This window comes from Coturnix japonica, chromosome 5, assembly GCF_054131305.1.
Source record: "Coturnix japonica strain WE chromosome 5, WE-NBRP24, whole genome shotgun sequence".
In the NCBI taxonomy this organism is placed as follows: domain Eukaryota; kingdom Metazoa; phylum Chordata; class Aves; order Galliformes; family Phasianidae; genus Coturnix; species Coturnix japonica.
The window spans coordinates 18,668,280-18,690,998 of NC_140667.1; the positions used below are offsets into that span (position 1 = coordinate 18,668,280).

Below are 22,719 nucleotides of genomic sequence, written 5' to 3' on the forward strand. Positions count from 1 at the left end.
AAATGCAAAGTATTAATCAGAGGTGAGGGTTCATTCATGGTGAAGGGACACTGTCTGAGAGGCTTCTCACCTGGCTACTGAAGGACAACCTTTCCCTTCTGGTGATGGCAGTTTTGGAAACGGAACACACACTGGTGCAGTTCACCGCATAGATGGCAATAAAGATGGCCCTAAATAGGCACCCAGCTCCTCTAAGGAGTACCTTGGTGCTGTTGCATATGGGGACGGTGACACTGATTAGGGCCTGATTCTGCATGTGAAGTCAAAGGTTAAAAAAAGATTTAAGTTCAGAGAGCAAGAGCAGGATTAACCCCCCAAGGCATCTGTTTTGGTAAGCAGGAGGAATAGGTGGAGGACAGTGCCTTCACAAAGGCATCAGCTTGGACAGGTGTCCTAAACATACCTTTCTCGAGGCATATAATTGCTGCCGGCCCTCCATGGTGATGGCTGGTGCTTTGATGTGGGAGGATAAGCTGTATTCCTGAGGAGGATCGATGGAGTCAGAGCAGATTAAGAAGCAAACAGGATGGATGGAGGGAAGAAGTGGAAACACAGGGCACAGAGATAGGGAAGCTGGCTGGGCATGAATGGGGGGCATAGCGTCTGCTGGAGGCTGCTGGGCTGAGCAGAGATCTCCGGCAGGGAGCCGCCAGGTCTGCAGCCCAAATGAATGGGGAAAGCTGGAGCAGAGCCTGCACTTACATCTTGGTGCATTTCTAAACGCTCTTGTTTGCATACCCTTTGGAGGTTTCCTCCTTGAACAAAGAAGTAAATATTTTAAATGAATTCCTTTAAACAGCATGCAGGGTAAAGGAATAATAAAATATTTACCACAACATGAAAGGATGATGCTGTTGAATTGCAGCTTTCAAATCCCTGATTTCTGCCAAGGGAACATGGAAACAGAGAGGGAAGGCTGGAGGGCATCCTTCAAATGGCTTCATTAGCTTCCTTTAATCAAGCCCAACATTAGCAGGCGTTAATTTGAAGAGCAGATCTCTGGTGGCCAGAAAACTGTTGGTAAACAGATCTCAGGTCAAAGCAGTGTTCTTGTCCAAGATGTTGTGGAATGGCCCAAAGGCTAAATGGATAAAGCTGCCCCAGTGGAAAGGCTACAGAGACTAAAACACCCTTTTTTCTTGGAAGCACTCCAGTATTTTAGTTTGGAGGGCAAAATATATAACCGAGTCTTTCTTTGTGATGTACAGGCTGGAATCCTAGGAGGATATAAATTCCATTTCCTTATTCTCTATGGAGATGGGGTATTTCCATTTAGAAACAGGCATTTTATAGAGAGATTTTTTTTTTTTCAGTGGTTGCCATATCATTTTTTCACAGTTACATACGCATGCCCAGTAGATTTCAACCCTTGATTTACCTTTAACTTGTTCCTTCCCTAAAGGATTGCTAACTGTAGAAAATACGGATTCTGAACTTAACGTGTGTACTGAATATTTCATAGGTTAAATATAATTCCTTAACTTGTATCTATGGAGACACAGGCTATACGCATTAATATTTCGTATAAAGGAAGATGGCTTTCATCATCAACACATGCACATGCTGTCCATTAAGGAGACATTAAAAGACACTTAACATTTTCTAATAAAAGCCATACGTTATGGTTATGGATGTAAAAAGAGATGGGAGTCTGATTTATGCTCCTGTAACCTAATGACAGACACTGCAGAAAGATCTCAAGCTCACAATAGCTGATTTACAGTAAAATAATTAATAGCATCATTAACAAGTGAATGGTATATTAAAGCAATCCTTAGTATAGTCAGGCAACAAATGGTGTTACCTCCCTTATATATAATACATGGCTTTTATTTGCTAACTGTATTCTAGCCTTGCAAAAATTTAGATTCACACTGCCATTTTGTCAGAAGTTTACATCACAAAATCTGTCATCCTAGTTCGTCTTAGACGTGTAATAGTGATGCTTACTATAAACATATATATTGGTATATTGGACACCAAATGGTACGTCTAGGTAACATCTTAATATAAGCACTGATTTACATAATCCTTATACTATCACACTTGGGCAAGTACTATTACTAGGGATATGGTATGTGAATGTTAAGTGAAAACCTGCAGAGAAGCGACATTTCTCCAGACTGTATGTGGCACATGAATGCAATGAACATTCAGCAGCTGTCTGTGGAAGGCTCAGCATTCACTCAGACCCAGCTATTCCTGGAGCCCTGTGGTGAACATTGTTTACAAATACAAGATCCTATGACTACCTTGCCTCACCAGCATCCATCTATTTCTAAATATCTGATCTCATTGTAGATCTCGATGTAGGTGGCCAGAGGAGAGGGAAGAGCACTTATGTGTTGCAGGCAAAAACAGCTAACTGCACATTTTGTCTGTTCACAAACTTTAGTGAAGCATAAGATCCCAGTTGCAAGCAGTTTGTACTAGCTGGGTTTAATTACATTCATGTTTTCTAAATACTAATTTCATAAATACTGTACTTCTTTCTGAAAAGATTAAACATGTAATATAACTGCTGCATGGGCTTCTAAATCTTAAAAGAAGGTGGCTTATTTCCCATGACACCTTTCCTTAGACACCCACCTTAATAAAGGCGTAATGTGCTTCTCCATAGCAGAAAGGCTCTGAGTTTTAGGTAACAGAGGCCAAGGCAGGTACCTGGAGGTCAGAACAGAGCAGCAGATTAGGAGGTGGAAAAGATCAGCTTTACAAAGATACTGGGTACACATGCAGACAGGTGAACATCTGGGCAGATCTTCAAAAGCATCTCCTCAGACAGCCAAGTACCGCCTTACATCCCAGGCACCCAAACTGGTGAGCTATATCTTCAAAGCTTACTAGAAATCTTTTCACATCTTCAGGCAACTTTGTAAATGTATTTTCTGCAAGTAGATGCAAAGGGAAAACTCTGCTCAGAGCTGCACAGAAAGCTGCACAGGCACTGGAGCAGAGTGTCTGAGAGTTATGTTGTAATAGTTGCTGCCTCCTGCACTCATTAGACGTCGCAGGCCGCTCTGCACACACACAATACATGGAAAATATTTTCCTAGCACCCTGTCTCCTTCATTTTTATGTCTGGGAATGCTGTTTGTACACAAACAAAGCACCCACTGACTTCACAGGGAGTCTGGCCAGCATGTATCTAACATCTCTGCCCCCTTCCTCCTCCTCCCCAGCAGGATAAGATGGTGCTGGTGTTCAAGCACAGCTGCTAGGTTAGTCAGTGGTTGGGAATTCAAAGCTCTCAGATGAGATTCCATGTCAGTGCTTAAATTCAGATTGGACAGTTAAGCTTCATTAATGGACTCTAAGGAAAGCTTTGTAGTCCTTCCAGATAAACACTTTAACTGTTTTTAAATAAAAGCTGGTTGGGGTCCTATGGAAAGTCCTCAACAGCTTGACTTGTTGTCCTGGCATGTGCTATGTGGCTCTGATCTGGAAGAGGAGAGGCTTATGGCAAACCTCACTCACTCTTCCCTCCTCTCTCCCTTTGCACCCTTCAGAGGAATCCGCTTTCCTCAGTGGGGGATTTTTGAAAGACAAATTTCTGACACAAGGAAGGAGGTGGTAAAAGGATAACAGGGAAGACATGAGAAAAAGGTGGTCCTCAGGGACTTTTTCCAGCTTTCTTTTGAACATCCAAGAGTGTTCCCACCTTATTCTGATCATTTCTCCATACAGACTACATCCTGTAGGTATGCTATGGGTCCTGGCTCCTGATAACCATACTGTGTTGGTGCTGAGAGGCTATGGGGATATTCCTGCTCATTCCTAACCTGGCCAAGCTCAGGAGAGCATCACTCTGCTCAAGGAGAGCTTCTTCTGCTGCCATCCCACAGGGACTTGCTTGGCCTAGGGATACTTCAAGGACAGGTGCCTCAGGTGGTCCCACCACATGTGAGTAGGCAGGGAGGAAGAGAAGATCCATCCCCCCCACCTCCCTTCCGCACAGGCATCCCTCTCCTGAGGGGGTTTCTTCCAAGGGGCCCCGGTGGAGCTGCTGTCCCTCCCTAGACCCTTCTGCAAAGCCTCCCTGCAGAGGCATGTCTAATCCTGCACTGAAACGATTCTCACTGCACACTGACAACTGCATGCTGCATTACAGCTCTGAGAATCCTCCATAAAATGAAGTTTCCCCTGTGCTTGTAGTATAATGGAATTACAGATAGACATCTATTAACCACCATTCTGTCATTCATTATTAACTCAGCTCCTAAAATCCCATCTTGTTCCTATTTTCTCCCATTAAGGGGAACGCTACTACAAATCCTTACATAACCCATGAGGAAGCCGAGTATTGGCTCCTCTGCATGCTGTCCAAAGCAGCCTCTGCCATCCCAGCTGGAAAGCATTGGCCACCTCCCAGGCTTCGTCCCTGCTGAGTTAGCCAAGGTGGGAACAAGCACACTCACAAATAACTCCTGTGAATTGCTCCTCTGGCTTCAGAAGTAATAAATTGTAAAGCCACCGCCAAGATTGTGGCAGCTGTGCAGAATCATGACTTCATTGGTTCAGGTTGTTCAGAAACACACAGGAAGATGTGATGTCTGCCTGCAAAGTCTTATAGTCTTTGAAGTCACAACCTCACAGGGAGATTAGAGGGATGATGTTATCCACCTGACAGATCTCTGGCTGCATAGTGCACGCTTAGCAGTTCTAATTCATGGAAGGGTTGATTTCTAATCCATTTGCCCATTTCCAATTTTATTTCTATTATTTTGAAACCTTAAAAAAGAACGGCATCTGTTGCCATTTTCATGATTTTTAAATCTTACTTAATTATAATGTTTCTAGGTTACAAAATTTACTCAATTTAGCCAAGGCTAAGACTGCACGGATCGTACAATCAGATGCATACACATATATATGCCTTCCTATCACCACCACCTCCCACAGTGCTGAGTGGGATTTCCACATGAGGAAGGACTTCAGAATTAAACGATCCCAGAATATTTCTAGAAATGTAACCTCGGTGCCACTGAAATCAACGCGAATTCAGTGACTGGTTTCAGGATGGTATTTGGTCTCTACTGTCTTTAATCCACCCCTACGTGTCTTCAGTTGTTTTTCTTGCCCTTCTCCTGACATTTGCTAGTTTGGTTTTGGTTGGGAATGAAAGGCAACAGAATACTGTATTCTGTGTTGGTGCATCGTGAGTCAAAGGATAAAAAGATCTCTGGATCATTTATACTATTTCTGTTTTAGAACTGCTCACAAAAAAAAAACATGATGCATTAGACTAGACCTAGGAAAATTGTTTTCCTAATTTGTTTTTCCTTACTTTGTATGGTCTGACATCGAGTGGTACTCAGCTTTTTGGCTTTTGTAATATACATGACTGATCTGTGTATATTTATGGTACTACTTCATTAGAGTCTATACATACTGCCTTTCTTTTAACATAAGGAGAGATGGTAGCAAATCAGCAGAGAGGGAGCAGCCTTACTGTTCTTGAAATTCAGTGCCAGCACTACCAGCAGCTTCAAGGATAGAACTGCATTTTCCTGCAGTGTGGTTCAAGATAACAGATTAATTGCAGTGTACTGCCTTTTTAATAAATGCGTCGCATGTTTCCATTCCAAAGCACTGAGGTGTGATAGATGTTAGCAATTTATTAGGAATGTTCATATTTAAATGTGTGTTTTCATAATCTGTCCTGAGAATCTTTAGCACATCACTGCATCAAAACACAGAGCTCTAGTATCGACAAGGCTCTTCATAATCTTAATGGCATTTTTCACTGCAAAGGGCTATAGAATACATCCCATTCAAGCCACGTGACTTCAATTAATACTCAATCAAATCGTATCCAAGTGCTGTATTTCATAATAAGAAGGGCAAGAGGGGTATTCAGATTGAAAAATTGAGCTCTAATTGATAATCAAGTAAGTAATCCTTTCTCATGCAAATACAGATGGCAAAGCTGAGTTTCCATTTTGTATAGGCTTGATTTAATGAAATTTCAGTGCATTCTCGTGGAATCACACTAACAGAACAGCCATTTTGAATTCTTTGCAACTGTACTGCAATTAGCTTAGTTGCTATATGCTGAATTTGATCTGAGGAAAGAACAGTATTAGAAGGCTGACTGGGTTTTCTCTGCTGAATGCCGCGTTATATAAATATGTGATTCACTCCAAATGGTACCCAGGAGGTACAGTGCTAGGATCGCCTGAAATCAGTGATATCTCTCGAGCTATGGAGAACCACCCCCTCCCCCCAGAAGATCAACAAAGCGCTGTCATTTCTCAGATAATTTGTACGTTTCTTTCCTGTGCTCAGTAAGGACCCAGATTTGGCTGTCTGTATTTCTTGTCTCATAGCGATCCCTTACTCCAGGAACGTCCCTGTTTCCTGCAGGCTGAGCACAAAGCACTACCCAGCACGGGTAAAGGTGAAAGGACCAGGCCCTAATTGATTTTTATTTCTTTCAGATATGAATTATAAGATATAATGGGGGCTCTAATAAATCATGCTATAAAAATGAAGAATAAATCTCAGTCCGAGGCTTTTTACAGCGATTGCTTATGATGTAAGACCCTTTAATGACAGTAAGTTAAAATTGCATTGTAATGGCCCTTTGTAAATGCAATAAATCTCTGCTTTCAGTGCACTGCGGACAGCCAGTGATGTGTGTGCTGCACATGATCCACCAGCACAGGCACTGGCTGCTGGCACACACTTATGTAATTATGCTGGTACCTCAGGAGCAGCTGCAAACCTCAGCACTGCTAGATTTACATTGAGAAAATGCTCAATCAAGACTGTCATTGTGTCTTGACAGTGTGAAACAGTTTAAAATATCCAACTGGCTTTTTTATATGAAAACCTGGGAAAGAACGCCCCTTTTAAAAAGCAGGTAGAAGGATTGTTTGCTTTTAAATAACAAAAGGCAAAGCCTATTCCTACTGAATCTCAGGATTTCCCCAAGACAAATATGAGCTAAGTCAGGCATTTTGTTCTGCACATCTTTACTTAGTTTCCTGGATCATCTAACTCCACATCCATAGACACAGACACATGTGTCAAAACGTGCACAGAAGTACACCAGTAGAATAACAGCTTGCTCTTCTGCAGCAGAATCCTGCCTATCTTTGCCCTCTGAAGCATTACCTTCATTACTCCATTTAAATACAGAAAGACCTAGTCAGTCCAGGTTGCTTATTATTTCACATGCATCAGAAATTCAGCTGTGGATTTCACCTTGAAAAACTCATTCCATTAACCCTATTCTGTTTTTCTCCTTGGATTCTTGCACTGTCTTCATTATGCCAGAGCAGCTGACAGGTATGGATGGTGGAGGCCAGTGTTGTGATTTGTCTGGCCACAAATTAAATGAAAAACTTCAGTCAGAACGTTATGAATTTATAGCAGACTTCAGGAAAACATATAAGGAGAAATCTCTAAAAATGCTGAGCACCTACAACCTCCCATGGAATGGAGGTCATGTCTACAGCAGTGAAGGACACGGATGAGGAGCTAAGAGACCTTCAGCCAAATCCAACCCCACCGGGTGGGGAGATGAACACAGCTACCACTGATGTTAATAGGATCCAGCCAGAGTCCCTTGTCTCTGCCAAAACTTTCCAGGACAAGAACAACTGTGAAATTGCCTCAACACAAAACACAAAAGGACCCACCTTCATAGCAGCCTTTGATCTCTACTCCAAAAACAAAACAACATATCGGCCACATTGTGCTGTTCCTCTTTCTTTTCTTAGCACGGATCTCCCCGTTGCTTGTAGTGTGGAGTTTTGCAAGAAACCTAGTGACAATACATCTTAGCACTTCTTGGCAATGTGTCCCGCTTACTGCAGAACTATTTTAACTCAAGTTCTTTCAGTAGAGCACTTGTCAGGACAAACCTAACAACCTAACTATACTACAACTCAGCCATTACCAGATTGAGTCAATTTCTGTTGTTTTTGTTGTTGTCTGGGAGGAAAGGGAGGTAGCAGTTAACTTTTATCTGAGTTTTGCATAAGCAATGTTGAAACAGCATGTTCAGCTGGTAAGAGTTCAGTGTTCATCCTGCCAAGGAGTCCCACAGGTGCTAGTGATTTTATTAAAAGACCTAAGGTAAATTTTAATCATGTATAGATCTCCTGAAATGTTAGTTATGTCTATGCAGCAGGAAATCAATACTGCAAAAGTGCATCTGCTGTTGGAAAAAAACAAAACATCTTTCTGAGAACCTGCTCCACTAAGAAAAGCTCATTTTACCTTATAAGTGTCAGCATGACACAGACTGAAGGCAAATGTTTGAATTTCAGGAGCATTTCTATGCTATCTTCAACTCCAAACCACATCTTTACCTCCACACTTATACAGTCGTTAGCTATAATAACTCCTAACCAGCCCGATGACTATCTTCAAAGGATATTTGGGCTAGAACAACAGTGCAAACCTTTGTTCTGATAGGGCATCTTTTGCATTCAGGCAGAACTGCCCACACACTGCACTTTTAAGACCTCATTTCAAACAGAAATATACACAGAGCTATATGGCGTGAGCTTATTAGAAAGCAAATTTAAAAAAAAAAAAAAAAAGGCAGAGATTTGGACAGATGATTGAGACGACTGCAAGCAATTGAATTAACACAGATTATCAAGAGAGCATTTGTTAGCAGTTCTAACTAACATCATTATATATGTGCCCTGTGTGCTTGTGCCTGTTAGTTCTGAAGAAACCACTCTGGGGTTTTGGCTAGCATTTACAGCACAGTGGCTGTACGAGGGAAGGCCACACTCATATAGCTCAGTGGAGGAACATTTGTGGTGGGGCACAAACACACAATCAGCACTTGGTGTAAGCTCATTAGTCCATGTCATTTGGTTATGTCTCAGCTCTCCTCAATTTCTATCAATTTTACCCACAAGACATTGAATCTTAGTATGTCCTTTTTAAAACAGGAGAACTTTTCCTGGGTTACTTGCATTCTTTGGCTTCCCCTTACAATGCATGTGTTGCAGTAACTAGCACAGCAGGTTTCTAATTTCCATTGAGACCTCAAGATGCTATTGCCATAAAAACACCAACAGTAACCATCTGCAGGAAGACTTTATACTATGCTCAGATATAGTTTCCCAAACAAACCTGGACTGGTGGAGAACACCTAAAACTAGGATCCTTCTCAGTGTACAGCGTGCATATGAGACGTGCCAACCAGTGCACAGACAGCAGGGGTGAGCACCCTCATTCCTCCTGCATCATGGGGATTTAGCACTCAGTTCCTGCATCCTCGCTTCCAAATCCAGGCTTGTGAAAGGATGTAGCCATGTGAGTTCTAATTTACAATTCTCAAAGCACAAGCCTTGCAGACTTAATTTTTTCAGATGCGCATCAAAACTTCCCAGTGCCTATAATTCTGTTTCTGTATGCGCCCAAAATTACCTTAGTATTATTAACAGCTACCTTCTATTCAAGTCTCATTAATGCTGACAATTTTTCGTCACTAACAGGCACAGTCCTTTAAATGTACTTGAGCATGCCAACTACATACAGAACATAAGCTGCTTTCAAAAATATGCTGAAATGAAAACACTAGAGGATACTGGTTTGTGTGCAAGTTTTCCTTGCACAGTAATCCACAGGCTATGGAGGGTTGTGGTTTTTTTTTGCTAGGAATATGTAATTTAAAGTTTAGTAAATTCCTATAGCTGAAGGATTTCATATTTTCATCTGTCTCTGCTCAAGAGACTTCCTGACTTAGAAAGGTGCATCATCCAGACAGTGAAATCAATGGCTTGTACAGCTTGAGGAATTCACAAAATAATACACTGGGTAAGTGACAGCATTTCCCAATAAGACAGAGCTAAGAAGCTGTCTCGCGTGATAGATAATTCTGCACTACTGACTTCAGCAAGGTTAACAGCAGATAACAGATACAGGTAGTAACCTTGCTAGAGACCGCTCAGCTTAAGCTTTGTAGTTCTTTTCATTCAATTACTCCCTAGTTCAGAATCGGTACCTGTTAGAAAGTGACCGAATGTCAGCAGGTGGCTTACTACAGAGTGAACTTTAGGGATCTCTGCATGGCCTCTATGGAGAAGGAAGGTACACAGTGTACAGAAAGTATCATCTCAATGGACATATAGAGAACTGCTGTTACCCCAGAGCCAAGGTGGTTTTGCCACACTGGAATGCGAGCTCCCGAGTCAACGTAAGGACACATTGCATGATTTGTTCTGAACAGACCTATATTTCCCAGGGCTATCAGTCACCTTTCAGTCATGCCATGTAAATACAAGTATTCTCAAAATCTCTGAAGGCTGCATTTTCATCAATATTTTAACATAAACATTCTTTTCATTTAAACTGATATTGATCTTTTGCATTTTATTACTTTTTAATGTTTCGAAGTGCATTGAAGAAAAGCAATCTCAGTTAAACTACTGCCAGGATAAGTTTAACTTGGAAAAGCACTGGAGCAAGCTCTTGCAAAGTTAGCGCCTTTTACAGCACACATGCCTTAGGTCTGGCATGAACAAACAATATGGAAATAAGTGATCAATAAGTATTCCAGCTATTACATTCACTGCCTTCAAGATACACACAAAACCTGTTCACAGTCTTAGTGGAAACTATGAAAGGTAAATGTGTAAGTCTCTCCCTGCTGTAATTTACCTTGTATAGGAGTCTTGCAAAGCGCTCTCATGAAGCAGAGGCAGTTCTTCAGCTTAACTATATGTTATCAAATCTTCTGCTGCTGTAATAGAAAGAACTGTGTTAGAATTCAAAAGTGAGAAATACTGGAAAAACAAATCAGTGCTTCAATAGCAGTCAAGAGAACAAAACATTGCCACAATAAAACATCTTTAAAATGGATTTAATTAAAACAAGAGATAGCAAAGGAATAAATGTAATGGTAAGAATTGTTCTATGTAACCACAGCACCAAAAAGAGGTATAAATAAGAAATGATGTTTTAACCCACAGAGCTCAGATATGGGATTTAATTCAGTGAAACACCTTATTTTTATACCCCGATGAAGAAAAATAAAAGAAGAAAAGATTTTGAAATGTGAACACCATCAAACACTTTAAAACCACCACATTTATCCCATTTAACATACGGCCATAAAGCCAAATTGAAAAGATTTCTGTAAAGGAATCTGCCTGTCCCATTTCCCAGACCTAAGTAAAGACCTGCAGGGTAAAATTCCAAAGAACATTACAGTTTAGCTTCACTTATGTGCAGTGGACTAAAAATGAATACTTAATATTTATATGAATCATTGTCAGTGTCAAGTAAGATGAAGTTTTTAAAAATAGAACCAAATCAGAGAAAGAGATGTAAGACTCGGTGGGTAAATGCCTCTTTATGTATGGTATTATTTATAGGCATTTTTCTAATCTGTTCTGTCATCTTGTCTCTTAGATTATTAGAAAGGGAGAAACCAGGAACTACAAAAGGCAAAAGGAACACAAGTGGCACAAATATGAGCAAAAGCTGGGAAGTGTGGAGCTGTGCTCCTTGGTCTTTTATTGCTTGTGTGTATTACAAGAAAACCATTTCAACCTATTTTGTATATATGATCACCTGCGTCAATTACCCGCACTTCCTTCATCCAAGTAGTATTTCATAGTTGCTCTGTGCTGGGAGTGGAGTAGCACACACACTTGTTCTTTGATTTTATGGCATTTCTTGCAAACATAAAGTTAACTAGCTCTTCAGCAGCAAGGCCTGATTCAGACCATCAAGGATTTTAATCTTCTCTCTTTTTATCAAGACAGTCCTAAAGCTATTTTAGCAGGAAGATGCACATGTTTATAGGTGTGAGAACTGTGGTCAGTGTAAGCAGAGATCCTAGATGTGAACATGAGGAACAACAGCTCTTTTTTTAGCCACCAGGGTATCCTGTTTGTGGTGTTCATCCCAGGAGCCTAGCAGGTTTCTGCCCACCTACCAGGCGATTTCCACTTGTAGTGGGGCTGTGGGCACACCACCAGTTCTTGTAGCTGCAAAACTTTTAGTAGAAATCCCTTTCTGTGGCATCCTTGGCTCCTCGTTTTGACAACTTGAGCAAAAGAATAGAAAATAAGATTTCTACCTCATGGCTGTGTGCGACTTTGTCCAGGTGCAGCAGAAGTTTGGTGTAAAGGTTTCTCTAAAAGAGCTGCAACGTGGCTCAAAAGGTGGCACAAAGCTCAGAAAGATCTTCAGGAAAAACTCAGTAGATGATTTATGAGCAGAAACCACCTTCCCAAGTCCTGTGCTAAGTTTACTGGGAGACCAGAAGCTGTAAAGGAAATAAAGATTTGGATATGGATGAAAAATGAATCTTCTCATTCACTACCTGCGCTGCCTACAACATGAGCTGTAATCAAGAAAAAATTCCAGATGACATGAAACCAGCAAGCTGCAAAATCCCTGTTAGTGTTCACTGCAAGTTCTCACCACGGTTCTGCTATTAAAATACCCACAGGCCACAGAAACGCTCTCAAGCCAAGCCACTAGCTCCAATGACAAACTCTTCTAGTTAAAAGTACTCCCCACTGACTTGCAGTTTAGAGTATAATCCTCTTTTTAATAACTAACAAACAAAGAAAAAAGGATTTCTCTTCTTAATTTCCCTTGTGTTGTTATTTCTGAATTACATTCCACATGTCTTGCTTGCAGTCCTTTAGCCTGTTTGAGGTGGGCCTTTCTTATTTGTTTGTAAATCAGTTAAGAAAAAAACAGGCTATCAGGAAGATAAGGGCTCACTTGTGAACTTTCATCACACGATTCTCTGCCTGGCTTTGTGTTTCTGTAGCTCTTTCTGGACACAAAACTGCTCTCCCTTTAGAGGGATCAACATCTTGTCCTTCTGGCTGTTCCCCTTTCACCCAGAGTCTGCGGCACCAGTTATGTTTTTAGGCAGTGTTTGTCACTGGATAACTGACCAGCTTCACAGAGAGCACAGACTTATGCAGGAGGAACAGAGTTCATCAACAGACGTTCAAAGGACACTGTGTTGAAGCAGAAGTACAGAAAATAGCAGGTCCAGTGTAAGCAACGAGGAAGAAAATGTAGGAAACTGGACAAAGGAAAAGCAAGAAAGGAAGAGGCTTTAGAATTAGAAGAGCAAATGACTGTGAGGATGGGGAAGTCTTGTTCTTCAGTGTCCACTGAAGAACAGTGCTGGGACACTGGAAGGGGAAAGCAGGATGACAGATCACCTGCCTAGAAGCAGAGGAACAAAACAGTCAAGAGCTTGAAATCTCAAACTGTGTTAACTAACAACAAATCCCCCCTCCTTTTCCAGCAAGGTGAGAATGACCTAATCAGAGTAATTCAAATGACAGCAATATGCCAGTACATTCTGCATGTGCCACAAGCAAGAAAGCAGCCCTCGCAAGAGGCCAGGAAGAAGGGAATTTGCAGTAATATGTTCTGTGGTCAAAAGAGCACATTTTGCTGTTGCAAATTTGCCAATGAATTAAAAAAAACAAAACAAAACAAAAAAAAACAAAACAAAACAAAACAAAAAAAAAAAACAAAAAAAAAAACGGGTTAGGTTCCACAGAGAAAAACCTCATGTATTATCACCAGTGCTTACACAGGAGAAGTCTTTGCTGTAAGGACATTTGAGGATTTTGGACAGTGTGTTCTGATACACTCATTTTTTACTGTGGCATGTGAAGGTCAAACATGTTGACGGCTGGCACAAGAGCTTGGCGGAAAGAGAAAGGGAAAAAAAAGCCAATTTCATCTCTTTAAGAGCTCTACAGCAGAGGCGTCACATTTCCAACCTGTCCAGAGAGCTTTTCCTTTTAGGAGTCCTGCACAAGCATTATGGCCGTCGCCATGCACACACACACACACTCCTTTTCAGTTGTGATCCAACACCAAATGGGATTATGGAATTTCAGTAGAAAAACAAAACAAAAACAAAACACCCTGGCATAACAACTACATTAGGGTATTTATGGACACAAAAAGGAGCCATAGGCTCTTGCCCTGTCAGATCAAAGGATGCAAATGCCAGTTTCAAACCCCATAGGTATTATTCTAGGGACAACTCTCACGGCACATTAAATCTAGGGACAGTTAGCAGCCCTCAGCCCTTAAACCACATTACTCAAAAAGTAGGCACGGAATAAACAGGGAGTCTGAGGACACATTCCGTCTAATGAAAAGATGTTGCTTCTTATAAGTCTGTTCACTGAGGACTCCAAAATGAATACGTCTAGGATTCAGTGACAGGCACAGCAATGGAGATGCAAAAACAGAGAAGAGGCATAGTAGCATAGAGAAGCAATACCATCTCATATAGGAGACATAGGAATGCACTAAGTCTTGATCTGACTTCAGAAGTGATCTCTGGCAACTCCCAGCTTCTAGCAAGTGATATTTCAGCTATAATCAAGATAATAGAACATTATTTATCTACTTTTCCTGGGTATCGTGCAGACTAATGTGTGCACAGTAATTTGGAGATAAAGTTTTATGAATTTTCAGATTGTGTTTGAACAGGTGAAGCGAGGACATCTTTTTGACAGCAGAAAGATCTTCTCAAAATAAAGTTCTTATCAAAATAAATCAGGCGGATCAGAAGGTAATCTTATCTTTGCTCTGTTCTGATTATTCAGCATTCCTCAGTAAGATTGACAAAAAATGAGAAAGCAAAGCTTTGATGATTCAAGAAAGTAGAATTTAGGACAAGTTAAGGCCATATCTATAAAACTTATGCCTGCATTTAAAAATTCAGAAGATTCTTTTTGCACTGTCAGATGAAAAATTAAAGCAGAATCTTAACAGATTACCGATACAATTGACTACTAAATAATATTCAAGTAACGACAGAGTTTAAAAATGGAACACATATACCCCCAAATAGATATTTTAACACAAAGTATACAGAATTCAAGCTCTAGGTGACTTATTCATACCCTACATTTTAACTGGCCTCAGTTTGTAGGAACCCCATAAAGCCAGAAAACAGTCAAAGTGAATTAACCCTCTTACTTTCATAACATTTGTGATCTAAGCAGAGATTTCAAACTGAGGGAGGAAGTGGCAAGGGGATGAGCCCTTGACTTTCATCCTGTACTCTGTTGGAAAACATACAACCTTCTCAGAACAGGCAGACTTAGTAGGAGCTGAGGGCTGCGTTTAGCAAAGTTGGTCTTATCCAAGAAGCCCAACACCCTACAGAATGAGATGTCAGAGCGGATGATGATGAGCGAATACTGAAGCCTGACATACGCTAATGCTCCCTGAGCAATCGCATGAAGGCAGAAAGCACAGTGGGATCAGATGCATTTTTCTCAGCTGGGGAGGCCTCATCTCCAGGAAAATCTTTAGTATTATGCGCCCCTTGACACAAAGACAGCAGACAGATACTGAGAATAAACTAATAGCTTCTTGAGGAGACATTCAGTCGGAGGTGGCAGAGGTGCTACTACAGATCAAGACAAGAGGCAAAGCAGTCAGGAGGGACACAAAGGAATGATACTTGGACCTTTTCTGTCATTTCCAGTGTGCTGGAACAAGCACTAACCTGGTGTCCCCATAAGACTCAAGAAGAGAGGCAGACAACACAAGAGTTGCACATCTTCTTTGGAAATACACAGACCACAGAGTATGTTAGAGGTGCATGGAATCTCTGTCCAGTGATAACCCAGTAAGCCTTGTTATAGGCAAGCAGAAAGTGCCTACGGGTCTGATACTGCTCAGGGGACGTTGCGTTCTTCAAAAAAAAACAAACAAATATGCACTGATTGAAAAGAGTTCACTCTAACTCACAATTTGGTTTTTCTTTATGAGATACAGGGATGGTCTGTAATTGACTTTATCCTGGTTGTCTCATTCAAGGGATGTAAGATGGCAAATTTGACCTCCCTGCTTGTTTTCTAGAGCGGTCTCTGAAGGTATCGGGAAATAACTCATTTTCTAAATGGAATAATGAGGGAAAGCAGCTGGAAGTTTAACAAAAAAATAAAAAAACTTCCTTCTCCAGTGCTCAGTGATTAAAATTAATGCAAAGTTAATCAAAACTCAAAGTGAAACAACAACAAAAAAAAGGTCAGGAAGAAATTATATTAGAAATATGGTCCCCAGTCAATTGCTTGCTGTTCAGGCTTCAGCAGTGTTGTAATTTCAATACTTATGCAACCACCACAGAATTTTCTAGCTCTGAATTTTGCTACGAAGGCACCCATGAGCCGAAACTTCTCAACAATCAGCTCCTTCATGTCTAAGCCTAAAAAAATATATTTTTCCTAAGAAAAAAGTTAAAGGAATAAAATTCCTTTTTAAGTCTCCTTCTCATTTTCAGCTTCCTCAGATGGCACTGCTGCATCAGAGAAAAAAAATACCAGGCACCTTCCTTCCTGCTTACTGCAGATCAAGTCAAGGGCACTTTGATTTGCACAGGAGACACTGTCTCATAGCACGCAGCTCTTGCAGAAAGAAATCCACTGGGTGAATCAGTTTGTAGCAGACTTCATACTGTGCCAGGTTAACAGCATGTGCATCCCTGTCCTTGTAGCACAGACTGGAGAAAAAAGTGGTATTTGCTAGAGCTACGTAGCCAGAAACATTTTAAACATATACACAAATGTCTGTGTGTAACATTTATGACTTGGCAAATTAACTTGCACATCAGGCACACGTTTTGATGGTTAATTTTGAGCCCTATTGCAGCAGAGCAGCCTTCTATCTGGCTGGTGTCTATCCTTTTCAAAAGGCAAAGGAGTGCATAAATTATGCTTTAAAAGAGGTAGGCATTTTCTGCCCACGGTGTAGAGTCACCGTAGGTGGATTATTACCCAGGAATACCAACGAGGTAGGAAGTCTGTGATTTAACCCATTCTTTGTACTGTCTCCTTGCCTGAAATTATCCATACGACAAGATTGTTCAGGTCGTGCAGCAGCACCATAGCTACATTTCAGAGAGTCAGCAGGAGTTAAAGCCCTAAAGCCAGGATTTTGTTCTGAAATAATACCAGGTAAGCCCTGCAGGAGCATCCAGTTGCCTCTGCTGATGTTGGCTGCTATGAGGTTGTTTAAGTATGCTCTTGTTAATATTTTCTCCACCAGACCCTGCAATAAAGTTACTATTTATTAGCAGGACAAGATGGACTCTGAACCATCCTACAGATAACCAGCAGGATTTTGGAGACTATTTCTTCTGCTGGTTAAAAGCAAAAATAGTAAATCCACGAGGAGCTCTCAGCGCTTAGTTTGAAAGAACACTGCTCTAAAATGTAGTGCTTCTTCTCACTGAGAATGTGAGACAAGACTGAGTATTTTCCAAGCTAACTGGCATCTTCCATGCTACCTTGGGCTTACCCGAATGCTCTTTTCCTCCAGAAAATAAAGCATCTTATTGCAAAGGTGCAGGCTGGAACATAGGCCTGCCCAGTCCCCTCCCGTCACAGCGAGGATGCAGACAGCTGATTTGCCTTATGAGAGAGAAGAGGTATTTTTCTCTTGCAATGAAAGCAATAGCAACACCATGTTAGTCCACAGATCCAGTCATGCTTGAGAACACAACTGGGGGAGAACCACCCTCCCCCAAGGGGACCCCAGGAACATTTCACCCCTGGGTGGCAGCAGCATAGCAGCTGCCCTTGCCACCTTTCTTGCCCTCCTTGGTTTCAAGCTGTCACCAACAGGCTGAAATTCTCATTTTTCACTCTGAACCTCAGGGGGCATTTGGCAGAGTTTCAACCACAGTCAGAGATTTCCTACCTAATAAAAAAGGATGCTAAATAGCACCACACCACCTTTCCTTCCTTCAGTAGCCTGCACAAGGGATTGCTTAAGGGACCCGTTTTAAATCCCATGTGAAATTTTCCTTTCGTATCCCAGTTTTGGCTCACAGTGTTTAAAGAACACAAAGTTCTTTCAGTTAACATGCTGAAATCAGCCATCACGTATAGAGCATTAGAGTCAGGCTCCTTGCTAAACTGAAATGTGGGCAATGGCTTTCTGACCACAGTATGCTCCTCAGCTCACCTCTTCTTCTTGAAGTTGTGTTTTGTTCAATAATTGACCCTATCACCCTGTATGTGCTGGTACAGCTGAATTGAAATTCTCATATGTCATCTTGTTAGGGCTGAAATTTCTACTTTGCAACTGTTTCCACTCAAGGTAGAGAGAATGCATACCACAGCTTTTACCACTTTATTGCCCTGAATATTTGTTTACTGGAACAGCCAGAGGCCCTGGTGAAGAACAAGGTCAAGCTGTGCTTGCTCACTGAATTGAGAAGACTGAATTTTTTTTCAGTGGTAATTAATATGAGCAAAAGAACCTTAATTTATATTCATCTGTATACATGAATGCATATGTACCTGTATATGTGTGTGCATGTGTGTGCGTGTGTGTATTTAAACTGAGAAACATTTTTCTTTTAACTGACAAATATGGAATTATCCTGCACTAACAACACATTAGATGGAGACTAGAAAATATGTATTACTACAGAAAATAGAACAGAGATTTTCTAGAATTAACCTCTGGGAGCTTAAGTCAGTCCGTGTTTTAGTTTAGGAAAATTATTGGGAATTTTACAAAGTTCTAATACTCCTTTTAATGCCAGAAAAGATGAACTGATAGCAGCTAAGTTTTTTATATAAGTGCAACTAGTTAATTATTAACTAATCCTCACACATTTCTCCAGCATTCATGAAGTAGTTGTGTAATACAGAGCCACCTGAGGTAACGCTATTGACTTCCTGTGTCAGAGTCTTCTAATTATTCTAGATTTCCCTTCATTTGTTCTCAAGTTTGTGCCCCACTGCATGAAAAGGATAACACCAATAATGGAAATAGGTGATTAAATGCCACTGCTCATTACCTGTAGCTGCGTTTTTTTATTGGCTACATTCTGTACCTTTTTCTCAGCAGAACAGTTTCCCATCATAATAAGACAAAAAAGTAACACAGTAAATTAATATCTATGTATCCAGTTTTAAATCCCATACTGCAGCCTATCAAAACCAGCTTCCCTGGGGTGATGGATTTTTTCCTCAAACAGGGCCACCATCAGGCTTCACCAGAATTCCACTTTCAGCTTCCTTAGCTGAGCAGTTACTACAGGTACTTCAATTATTGCTTTTAAAGTCATCTTTTAGCAAGGACCATCCCAAAGGAAAACAGATTCAGAAGCTTCTGGTTAGAGAAACTTAACACAGAGGCTCAGAGCACTGCTGAGTGCTTGCTAAGACACCTAATGAAGTCAAGCACATGGTGCTTCTGTATTACCTTCAAAACATTAGATACCATATTGCTTATATCCTGTATGCAGTTCTAATAGCTTTCTCAGGAGGCTGATTTTGCACACCTTCAACTTGCACCCACTGTTAACAAAACCAAATGAGGAAGCGCAGCTGTAGGTTTCATCCTACTGAAGCAGGATGTGTTAGCAGCCACAGTACTGGGAGCTCATGGATCCAGCACAGCAGCCTGGATGTTATCCATCTCATTTCAGTATCTAATCTCTCTAGACACTTATAATATGCCACTCACTGGTGTGCTCCATCTTAGCTGATAGTGAAATCATTTAATAGAAGTGGGTAGTGAGGTAGGTGACAGGCTGATTGATGGCAGCATCTTCATTTAAAGCTATATAACAATGCCAGACAGAGGTCTAGAGCAGCTCAAGATTACAGCTCTGCCTAAAGTTGTCAGTATCCATGCAAGTTTGTCATGCCAAATGTGGCCTATACCGTCTAGCAAAGCATTTTCCTAAAAAGCAAGATGAACTACTTCAAATTCATTTCTTGAAATAAAGAGCATTGCACCTCACAGGATAGCAAACGGTAAGATGATGATGAGAATAGTCATTTCTTCCTCCTGACAGTGAGAATCTGCCTTTCTACTTCCTTAGGGAAACAAGAAAAAGTTCTGGCCTCTTGAAGCTACCTCTGATTTCACTGATCTCTAATACCTCAGTGGCAAAACCAAACATGTACACACCTCAAGACTATTTGCCCTCAGTGTCACAGTTTTGTCCTGCACAGCATGCACACTGGAATCACACAGATCCTTTGGGGCAACTTTTATTTCCTACAAATAGAGGAGGGAAGCCAGCAAGCACCAGAAATACAAATGCTAATACAGAGGGGATCCTACAGAGAGTGGTTCCTGCACAATAACACTTATTATCACAGCTCTGGAAAGCCTTTGCCTCTCTGTCTCTTCATGGTGCTGCTGCTTAGAGTTCCAGTGAGTACAGCAGAGTCCACAAGGGGTTGCCACAGAAAGCTCATTCTTACTTGATGTGCCTCCAGCCAAAGCCTAAAGACAGGTTTTCTCATCAAGGAAAAAGGGGCTGTATTTGAGTTAAGGAGCAAAAAAGTTTGTTCTTTTACTTTCTTAAGAGCCTGTTGCACATCAGGTTAATCATTCATGGTCACCTCTTCCCCATTCCTTAAAGCCAGCTGGTTCTAGGGAAATCAAAGGCAGAGTCCCTGCCTTGTACTTTAATGGTGACATAGTCTGACATCAGTTTCTGTTGCTACAAATTCCCTTGGATCCAACAGCTTTTCAATCCATAGCCAACCTCTTGTTCTGCCTTAAGGAAACAGATAAAGATGAATCTGGTCCTTTTCACCTCCACAAGTGTTCTCACAGAAACCCTGAGCCCACAGTAGTTCAGCACTGACCAGCTCAAGAGCAACTGAATGTGTATTTATTTAGGCCTTGTGGAAAAAAAAAAATAAAGCATATCCCACTTAATTTATAAAAGAATATCTGGAGGTCGTGGCTAATTCTATCCCAATTATTCCATGTTCCATTCAAACTCTACCTTGCAGAGCTATTTCCAATCCAACAGCAGCACAAAGACAAGATTTCAGTGAAACTAGTATTGTCCAAGGTGTTCAAATGGGCATAACTGAAAATATTTCCTTACCAGAGGCTCATTTGCAATGAGGCTCTGCCATACCAGGTGTTTTACCTCCTTCAAATGGCAGCGATAAGATGGAGAGAATTTGTTTCCCCGTGATCGACTTTCTTAATGAAGGAGCTTTATCTCGCCTGGTGCCATGTGTTGTTGCAGTTTCTGTGGTAACGACTGACTGCAGAGAGCAAGAACTGGTGGCACAGAAATCACTGTGAACTGCTAGCATGTAAACAAAGGCTACCTTTGGGTATGTTTTACATATGTACATTTTTTATTCACTTTATGTTCATTTTCTGGAAGGCAATTGTTAATGTCTGTAATATTTATTGCTTGTATTTTGGAAGTCACTGACTAAATGTCCTGTGTGACGTATTTTATATGCCATCCTTTGCCAGTACGTAAATGCAGCTTCTAATTTAGGATAAAACCAATTTGATTTTTGCCTATACAGTCAAAATTCAGTCTTTAATCCAGCCTAGAAAATCAGATGAAAATCTCTTAATGAAAATCATAAGCTATTAAATATAAAAGCATAAAGTATAAAAATATGTACATACATAAACATATACGAGCTAACCAAAACAAAGAAAAGCTGACATGAAATGGAAATTAGAGCAGGTAAAGCTATTTTCTATTCTGTTTTCCTGGAAGATATTGATGCACATGAATCTCAGGAGAGAGCTCAGGTCAGAGCACCAAAAGTGGCTGAAATGAAATGCTGAGGAAGACCAGGCTGAATATCTTTCATTTAAAAAGACAGTTCATATTCTGAGATAAGATTCCAGCAGCCATACGCAAGACCTTTAAAATAACTCAGGAAATGCCTTCAGAAATCAAGACTGCAATGGTTGGTGCCATTTCTTTCACTACCCACATTTACTCACACCCTACTTCTCTAGAAACACATTCTCAAAATGGAAGCAAAATCTTGAGCGCCAAGACAAGATTCCAGTTTACGAAATTCTTACAGAGTACCAAAGTTTCATTGAATAGAAACTAAGGCATCCAGATCAGTTTGTTTAGTCATGAAAATACCAGAAGAATGGAAGACAAACAAGTTGCAGGAATGGAAACTCCTGAACTAGTTTCCTACCAGCTTCTCACAGACCACATATGTTTTATGAAATGTGTTTGTGTTGGCTAGGAGACAGGATGAGCTGCTTAAAAATGGGGCAGTTATTCTGTTCTCACAGTCCAGATCTCTCCAGAGTGCTCTTACACAGAGATTTCAGGCTGCCATAACCACAGTAGTAACTGAATTATTTTCTTACCTGATGGGTAATAGCAATATTAAATATCCCATAAAAATATTCACATAGAAGCCCAAATCCTTTGTAGTCAATGGCTGATTGATGCTCACAGAAGCAAGACTGAGCTAATTATGGATGTCACCATGTGTAAGGGTTACATGGCCAAAATCAAACATCATTAATACAAGATACTGTGCTTGAAGCCTCCAGTTGTTCTGCTGTGAGATCACACCACAGCGGAGTCAACTTCACTCAACTGCCAGCTGCCGTGCCTATAAGTCAGGGCACCATAATGGAGATTTCCAGTTCATTCTGTGGCACTCAGCCTGAGCAGTGCTACAGCTGCATCTCCAGCTGGTACAGCACTTTCTTTAATATTACATTACCTCAGCTTCTGAGCAGAGGTGAGCCTTGTGTTGCTTTTCACAAGGGAGTCCTCCTAGGTAGTGTTGCTCTTTGGCTTTTGTCATTTACTTTCACAATGGACATGAGCTATTCCTGTCACCCTCTGCCTGTTTGTCACTGCTCTCCAGGATGTCAGCCTGTCACCACCACCAGGACTGCCACTGAGCTGCAAGCATATTGCAGTCCATGTAGCTTTGCATCAAGGGAGGTGGCCAC

At 41.0% G+C, this 22,719-nt stretch overlaps 1 protein-coding gene and 1 long non-coding RNA gene across 10 annotated transcripts in view; one reads left to right on the top strand and one right to left on the bottom strand.

Moving 5' to 3' along the window:
• The window catches only part of KCNC1 (potassium voltage-gated channel subfamily C member 1), a 108,470-nt gene that overhangs the window by 1,847 nt on the left and 83,904 nt on the right, over positions 1-22,719 (top strand). The gene's annotated exons all lie outside the window — the stretch shown is intronic.
• On the bottom strand, positions 832-10,716 carry LOC146760704 (uncharacterized). The gene is made up of 3 exons (XR_014946517.1): positions 10,633-10,716; positions 2,590-2,664; positions 832-1,014 (listed from the first exon to the last, which is right to left on the bottom strand). It is a non-coding gene; the product is annotated as an uncharacterized LOC146760704 (long non-coding RNA).